This window comes from Protopterus annectens, chromosome 2.part0 (genome assembly GCF_019279795.1).
Source record: "Protopterus annectens isolate FY-2018-M chromosome 2.part0, PAN1.0, whole genome shotgun sequence".
NCBI classification, from domain to species: Eukaryota; Metazoa; Chordata; order Ceratodontiformes; family Protopteridae; genus Protopterus; species Protopterus annectens.
Genome location: NC_056728.1, coordinates 1301789057 through 1301798469, shown reverse-complemented (window position 1 = coordinate 1301798469; position 9413 = coordinate 1301789057). Strand labels below are relative to the sequence as shown.

At 40.6% G+C, this 9413-nt stretch overlaps 1 non-coding gene across 1 annotated transcript; it reads right to left on the bottom strand.

Annotated features, from left to right (window-relative positions):
• Positions 1-8363: 8363 nt before the first annotated feature.
• TRNAA-UGC lies at positions 8364-8435 on the bottom strand. Its single transcript has one exon. It is a non-coding gene; the product is annotated as a tRNA-Ala (tRNA).
• Positions 8436-9413: the final 978 nt, after the last annotated feature.

The window sequence follows — 9413 nt, the reverse complement described above, 5'->3', positions numbered from 1 at the left end:
TAGTTGGCCACACCCCTTCTTACTGGCCCCACCCATTCAGATGTCTCCTGCAGCCCTCCTTTGATTTGAAGTCACCAGCCGCCACTGCGAGAGATGCACTTACATAGCCAAACTGGAAGCAAAGCTCTCTCCACCCAAGACTGTGCTAGACAGTCAAGAGGAGAAGGTTAGCACCTACACCTCAATCAACACATTGCCCTTCTAAACCCACACCACCAAAACCCTCACATAGCAACATTAAACCCTCATATGTGGAGGCCCTTAACAGTAACCTGCCCAAGCAACAAGGACCGCCGAAGCTGAAATGCAGACAAACACCAATCACAACCAAAGTGTCACATAGCTCACAACACGTGTGCCACCCAACAACAGCCCCTAAGGCAAAACAATGTATCCAACACATTAGTCATAGGAGACTCTGCAGTCAGGCACACTGATGTCCCACTCACCAGGCTGAACAAGGAGAAAATTACAGTCAGCTGCCTGTTGGGTGCCAGGATCCACCACATAACGCATGCACTCAAGTCACTCCAAAACAAGTTCAAATATGATTCTGTCATTGTCCATTTTGGAGTGAATGACTTGAGACATTCCTCGCTGGACTACATGAAAAGAGACGTGGAAGACCTCTTGGATCATGTGGCCCAGCCAAGTATGACCTAGCCATGAGTATCATCTTGCCTTCGCCCAGAATGATACCACAGTATAAGGACAAAATGATTGACTTCAACAATTGCGTAAGCTTCTGGTGTCATTCAAAGGGGATCCAGTATTTGTCTGCCTGGGACGACATGATCGACAGACCACTATGCTTTGCCAGAGATGGTCTGCACCTGTCGCCCCTGGGATTCAGGTTACTGGCCAAGGCTCTTGCTACCCCTATAGTGCCTTTTTTAGGCAAAGTTCAAAGGACAAAACCACCACCATAACAGGTACAAGTATGCAAAATCTGAAAGTAATGCTACTCAATGCTAGAAGTCTAAACCTGAAAATGCACTCTCTCAAGGCACTCCTAAAAATGGAGAACATCGATGTCTGTGCAGTAACTGAGACCTGGTTCAAGGCTCCAGAAAGCACCCCTGCAATACCAAGCTACAACTCTTACCACACTTTTCGGCCACCAAAGCAGGACCGAAACACTAAAGGTGGAGGAGTGTCCATATTCACCAAGGATATTCACACCACCAGGCTAGATGCCCAACACAAGGCATCTGAAATTCTCCAGGTGCAACTACCACTAGGTAAGACTGCAATCCACATTGTAGCTTGCTACAGATCCCCCACCATGCCCCAAGATTCTCCCTATACCTTTCTAAGCATACTGGAAAATATTAAGATACAACCAAACACCCTAATACTTTGTGACTTCAACTACCCTGCCATTAACTGGGAAAACTACCCATGTACCAACACCTTTGTCCAACAGTTCTTGGAATTCATAAATTCCAATGCCCTGGATTAGCTAATCCATAGTCCCACCAAGGGCTCCAATATCCTAGACCTGGTCATTACCAACATGGGAAATTGATGCTCCACACCTATGGTCACCCCCTTGTTGGTCAGGTCTGACCATAAGCTAATAACTCTTGACATCCCCATCCCTCCCCCACCCCCCAGTAAGGAAACCTCTGTAAAAAACTTCTCCAAAGCCAACTTCATGCTACTCAAGTCAGAAGTGACAAACTTCATGACACCCATGCAGACGGGAACTGAAGGTTTGACTGCTGAATCCTACACTAAGGCACTGTATGAGCACATCCACTCGTGCATGAATCGTGCCATCCCAAATAGAACCAAGAAGCTCTCCTCCAAAAAAAGGAAGCCAATATGGTGGTCTCCTGCCATAAACAAACTTGACAGCAAAAGGAAGAAACTGTTGCAGAAAAGAGGAAAATCCCACAATGCAAAAAACTCCCTTACCAGCCTCAGTAAGAAGCTGAGATCCCTCATAAAATCATCCAAAGCTAGTTATGAAAATAAAATTGCCAAAGATTCCAAAGACAACCACAAGGCATTCTATAGCTATGTCAAGAATCTAAATTTCAATGCTCAGATCTGCTCTGAACTACAACAGAATGGCATTAAATATACTGATCCCAAGAATATTGCCAACATCCTGGCAGATCGATTCAGTGCCAACTTCACCCCCCTCTCACCCCCTAAACGGCCCATCTGAATACCGAAAGGTTGCCAAATTCCAGTAATAACAGCCACACAGGTCAAAAATGCACTCTCCAAAGCTAAGAATACACCACCATGGGACCAGACGACATCCCAGGCTGTATTCTACATGAACTACAAAATGAACTGGCACCTCACCTAAGTGTCATGTTTAATCATAGCCTCACCTCAGGCTTCATGCCCACTGAGTGGCACACAGCTACAGTTATCCCACTACACAAACGGGGATCCACCTTGGATCCTGAGAACTACTGCCCCATCAGTCAGATGAGCCTCATCTGCAAGGCCATGGAATGTATTATCATGGAACTTATAAACAAAGAAATGGGCAACCTTCAAACACTGGATCTCAGTGGGAAGGGCCAATCTTGTCTCCTGAACTTGATTGACTTCTTTGAATCAGTCTCTAGAGCTGTGGATGAGGGTATGGTGGTCCACACAGCCTATCTGGACCTCGCCAAGGCCTTTGACACCATCCCCCACTCTGGAATCATAGATAAACTTACTAAGCTGGGCATTAATCCCTACATCACTTGATGGGTTGCCAACTGGCTTACTGACAGAACCCATACTGTAAAAGTAGCCGACTCAAAATCCAGCTCCAGACAAGTGACAAGTGGAGTACCTCAGAGTTCAGTCCTGGGACCGCTCTTGTTTGGCATCTACTTCTCTAAAGTACAGGCCAACACTAAGGGACTCTGGCTAACAAAGTTTGCAGATGACTGCAAACTGGGAGCCATTATTGAATCCCCAAATGATGTGGATATTCTACAAAAGGGCCTTACAGAAACAGATGCTTGGTAACAGAGCCATGGGCTCAAGCTCAATGCCAAAAAATGTAGAGTTATCCCCTTTGGGAAAAAACATGTAACCGTGAATTACCACATAGGTGGCAGTACAATAAACACCGAAAGTGTGATAAGAGACTTAGGGACAGAGGTGGACAGTGGTCTCTCCTTTGATAACCACATCACCACAACAGTCAGAAAATCCTTCTATGTGGCACACCTCATCACAAAGGGCTTTTCATCCAGAAAAAGGAAGTCATTGTCCCACTGTACTCATCCCTCATTAGGCCCATTATAGAATACAATGCCCTGTTTGGTATGTATCTCTCAAGACATCTGCAACAACTGGAAAGGCCACAGAAATGCCTTACTAAAATAATCACAGGCCTAAAGCAGATGCCCTATGCTGACCATCTAAAAAAACTCCAGCTATACTCTGTCGCATATCATCCACTCAGAGGAGATCTCTGCTTAACATACAAGGCCATGTCAAATCCAGAGCTGTTGGACATGGTACACTTAAAGAAATCCCAATCCCTCAGAGCCACACACTCCAGTGATGTAAACCTTGTCATCACAATGAGCAAAACATGCTGGAGGGATTCGTTCCTGACCCAGAGACTCCCCAGACTCTGGAATAGACTGCCCACACATGTCAAGCAGTGCACCTCTTTGGCCCTCTTCAAAAGGAACCTTGACGATTGGATGGGAGATAGGAAATTCACCTCGGGGATCACATCAGTCGCCCCGCTAGACAGGGGTCCAGGGAAGTAAATATTGTGGGAAGAAATAGACAGGGAATTGTTATGGTTAGGCTTGTATTGGCCCTAGGGCTGATAGCCTAGTACCAACCTATGAACCTATGAAAAAGATAAAGTTGCCCTTTCAGTTATAGGAAGAGTATTAGTTTCCAGTAGCCCAAAGAACTGTCTGGTTATGCGTGAAGGAGATCATGCTGACCATTGTTACATAAGGAGTGGTCACTAGTAAAGGTAAATATTTACTTGTAGTGAATTATTTGGAAAAGTCCATTTTGTTATGAGCAACTTCATTGAGTGGGACGACTTACTGAAATTGCTCACTTCAAAGTAATGGATCTCAAGGAGTTTGAAGATTGATTGTATCCCTCAGCTTCTCATGTGGGGAACTTCAACTCCAAAGTCCCCTACTTACGTATACTAACTTCAGGATCACACCACGTTTGGGAAAATTACCAGTTTCAAAAAGTTGCCCTATGCTCATGTTAACATAATGAATGGCTCCAAGTTTTTAAATGAATCTGCAAATGGAAGATTTGCTTAAGGCCCAAAATGTTCAGAAAAAAAAGGACTTTGTGACATTTGGAAAGCGAAATATTTTGGTTGTTTTCCCAACTGAGGGAATTACTCCAGCTCAATGTGAAAGGTACACGATAAAATGAGTCTCACAGTATAAAGGACTAATTTTTCAGGAATTCAAGGTACAGTGAGAAGTCTTCATGGGAGTCTTTGTGATCTTGTTAAGAGACTAGTATGTTATGAACAGCCTTAACTGAGTGTAAAATCAAATTTGTGAGGCCAGGGAATGGGATACATTCATAATTTAGAATGGCTGTAATTGTGAACACTGTATGATCAAGCACAAAAGGACAAAACACAGAAAGTCAAATCCATTTGTTACTGGCTTTTTAGAGGTACTGAAAAAGACAGTAGTTTGTGGTATGAGATTGTAGTACAGAGAAGACTGTGGTTCTGCCCTTTCTCCCAGTGTAGTGCTATCTAGTATATATAAGTAACAAGGGAGGTGGAGAGGCGGCAAAGCCCTCTACATGGGAGGTGCAGGGGGCCTCTCCCTAGTATAGACCTTGTTTGTAGTTTGTTTGGGGTTTTGTGTTTTGACCTTTTGAGGTCGATCTTATGGTGTTCATAATTTCGTCCATTTGATATTATTAATGTATTCCCAGGGAATAGGTTAGAGTATACATATAAAACTGGAAAATATTTGCAGTATATCTGTGGCTGTCTCTTAATAAACTCTTTCTCCCACTGCTAAGAAGGCTCTAAGTGACTCTACTTCAGGTCAAATCGGTGCTGATGGCACTGCTCACCTGAACCAGTGATCTCAAAATGGTATCACTCACTATTAAAAATGGAAAGGAAAGGTTGTGATAACATTTGCCCAAGGATGACTTTGACATATGCAAGTAATATAAATATTGTATGTGATGTTATTAACAGGAACTGGGATATCCTCTTAACAGTGGAAGAGTTAAAGGGTGTAGTAGGTGAAAAACCTAAGTTCAGTTTTAGGAACAACAAGACACTGAAGGGTCACCTTTGCTATAAATCCAGTTTGCCTAAGGTTATTGATAAATCTGTCAGAGCAGGTACGTACACCTGTAGGAATTGTAGTGCCTGTGTCTTTATACATGCAGGCACACACTTTACACATCCAGTATTAGGGTTAAGGTAGAGTGTTCACACTACGCCGACTGTAGAACAAGGAATATGGTGTACTTCAGTTATTGTGTTAAGTGTTTTTCATACTATATTGGCAAAACTAATAGGCAATTCAAAGACAGGATATTGGAAACATCCAAGATATAAAAAAACATGAAAGAAAATAGTGCATTAGCCATGCATGTAAAGAACAAAGGTAGGGAACACACTTTTAAGTTTTTGGCTTTGGAATTGGTTGCAGATAGGAAGAGAGGAGGTGATATGAAATAATATCACTGAAGCCACAGAACAGAGATGGATAATGTTACTGTGTGCAGATAAAGCACCAGGTTTAAATAGTATGGTTTCCATCAAACCTTTCCTTAAAGCTAGACAGCTCAAGCATTAGCATATGTATTAAGGTAAATCATGTGCTATCTTTTTAAATGTTTTAATTGATGTATTAATTGATGTATTTAATGATAGAAGGGAGGGGTATTTAAAGAGTCTGTTTTATCATTTGTTTTTAGTCTGATAAACAGGTGGACCCTCGAAAGCGCTTACTATTTTCATTAAATTGGATATTGTCTTTGGATTGTCTGCTGTGTTGCTTCCAGTGTTTTTCTACTATTTGTTCTCCTTTTGTTGCACTTGCCGCTTTATCATCTTGGGACTGTATTTTTTACTTGCTTAGAGTATACGTATAAAACTGGAAAATATTTGCAGTATATCTGTGGCTGTCTCTTAATAAACTCTTTCTCCCATTGTTAAGAAGGCACTAAGTGACTCCACCTCAGGTCAAATCAGTGCTGACGGCACTGCTCACCTGAACCAGTGATCTTGGAACGGTATCACTCATTGTTAATAATAAAAAAATAAATAAAGGAGACGAGCGACTTAAAAGAGGCCAAAAAGTGTTGGGCGTTTGTTGAAGCAGGTTAACATTAAATGATAGTCAGTACGGTCGAAGAGAATGGTAAGAAGGAGAGAGAACAGATGATATCAGGAAAATGGAGGGAAGCACATTAAATGATAGTCAGTACGGTCGAAGAGAATGGTAAGAAGGAGAGAGAACAAATGATATCAGGAAAATGGAGGGAAGCGTCTGTTCGGCAATTGTAAACATGAGTGTCTGGAAGATACATGTGTGCAATGTAATTAACAGCTCATACTCCGAGTACCCACAAGATGATCATTTGGTAATGAATTTGTCTGCATGGCAAATAACCATTAATGAAGATAACATTCAAATAAAGGATTTAACGTTGTTCCTTCATTCTGTGTATCTCACGTTTCCATTATGTCAGATATTAAAGAATTTAGTTAATTACTGAGCTTAGAATTTGGGTATGCCAACAGACCATCAATAGATATTTCAAATGAATCAAGATTTCAGAATTTTAACTTCAGAAAAGCAGTATTTCAACTACCCTATAATCCAGTGGTGAAACAACTTGAACAGACAATAATGAACAACTTACATAAGGGGCAGAATGAAATATTTAGGACTTATGTCCATAATTTATTAAAGCTAGAAAGATAGGCATTAACATCTCTGAAGTGGAAGACAGAATAGCAGTATCTCAGGCACATAATTGGGGAGCAATAGTCATATGGAATTCAAAGAAATATAATGCTGAAGTAGGGTTACATTTAAATGACATTGTATATCATCTGAAGCTATCATTGGATCCAATACTAGAGTTAAAAAAAAATGGACTCCTTTCCAAAGAATTCTGTGTCTAATGGTATAATTCCTGAATTCTTACAGAGAGAATTGCCCATTGATATGCCCACAGAATAAAGATTTTATATTTTACCTAAAATTCACAAATCACGTGAGAATACACTGGGGTGCCCCTTAGTAGCAGATCAGGGATATTTGACTGAACCTATGTCTGATTTTTTAGTTAAAACTTAAGGAATTAACTACTTTTTTTAGACTACTCAGTGAGTTACATATTGATGTTACAAACTGTGTGTGCACACTAGATATAGAATTTGGTTTACCTTTACATAGCCGAAAATCACTCGTGCAATTGCTCATATGAGTGAATCCTAAGCACGAAACTCAAAATTGCGACATTTTCCAATGTTTGAAAATCAGCAAATCGAAAAGCAAATTCGCTGATTTTCGAACACAAAAGTTGAATACGAAGTGTAATGAAGTGTAATGCAGGGGGGCAAGCCCCCTGTGCCCCCCACACCCCCTACTTTAATATACTAACTCCAAGATCGCACTACACTGGGGAAAGAATCCATTTTCCGATCCCCACTATAGTGCAACCCGCACCCACAATGCCAAATCTGCAGCAAGCGAATGTCACTCTGCATTCGCTCATTGCACATTCGAAACATTTTTCGTTCGACATTTGGAAACTTTGCAAAAGTCCTTTCGAACATCTGTCATTCGCCCATGTGCAGAATGCACATATGAAGGTAAACCATAGAATTCCTATATATTAGTATCAATGCAGACTGCAAGCTGTAAGACATCTGTTAGAAATGACAGCCATTTACACATAAACTCCGTAATTCTATCTTGAGTTGAAAATTTTTTTTATCACAAAGGTAATTGTCATTTACAACTGAAGGGAACAGCCATAGCTGCTAGTTTCACATCTGCATATGTAAACTTATTTATGAGGTAATTAGAATATAAGATCATTTATGATCATATGTTCAGTATATGGTTCATAGGTTCATACTAGGCTATCTGCCCTAGGGCATTTATAAGCCTAGCCAGAGTGTGTTTGGCTTTCGCCACCCATTTTAAATGAATTTTGCTATGCCCTTTTTCGAGGTTAGTATACTGTGCCTCTGTCTAACAGTGACACAGAAGTGATACCCGGGGTAAACCTATGATCTCCCATCCACTCATCAAGATTCCTCTTGAAGAGAGTCAATGAGGGACTCTGCCTAACCTGGACTGGGATTTTACTCCAGAGTGAAGGGAGCCAATGGGTTATAGGTTCAGTGGAGATGCCAGGAATTGAACCCGGGGCCTCATACATGCAAAGCATGCGCTGTACCACTGAGCTACATCCCCTTGATGTATGTGAACATATGAAGGAGATTCTTGGATTGTCGGCTGGGCTGGACAGGTGATATGAAAACACTGAAGAGCTTTGTTATGAATTTAAACAATAATGACTATGGCATGGGATTACATTAAATAAACATTTACAGTTGCCTTCCTGGATATGGCAGTAACAAAATTGTTAGATGGTTCAGTACAAGCCAACTAATATAGAAAACCCATTACAAGAATTACATATTACCAGTCAATATCTGCCATCCTAAATATGTAATCAACACTCTCCTTAAATCTCAGTACATTGATATTCTATGGATCTGCAGTAAAAATGATGATTTTCTTACAAAAAAAAACAGAATATTTAAATCAGACATTTATAAATAAGGGATACACTGAACACAAAATACAAAACAGTAACTGTTATAACAAATAGGGGAAGAGAAGATTTGTTACATTTTACAAGAATGTTTTATTATAGATAGTGTTCCACACGGTGTAAAGATGGTTACTACATATAGCAACATGTTTAAGGTAAAGGAAATAGTATGCAAATACTGATATCTGCTGGTAATTACCCTTTTTTGAATATCTGTTACCTGAAACTTGAAAATACAGCTTTAGGAGAGGTAATACACTCAGCAAAAATTTAGAGTGGTATAAGAATTCTATTTTTAGTAAAAACTGGCAGTCCATTCTGGAAGACATCTCTACAGGTCCCTTTCCATGAGGAAATTGCTTGCACTGCAAAATGTTTATAAAACAAAGTATTTTACATCTGTAAACAATGCCAAAACGTTTGAGATCAGACAATTTACAACCCAGTCAACAAGTTAGGTTATATATACAGCATAGCCATATGTTTTTGTTCAGCCTTCTATATAGAACAGACATCACAACAACTTAAACAGAGAATTTATCTGTATACCAGTGATCTTCTTTTCCCAGTTAGGGGTCACCACAGCAGATCACCTGTCTGCTCTTGATTGGCAG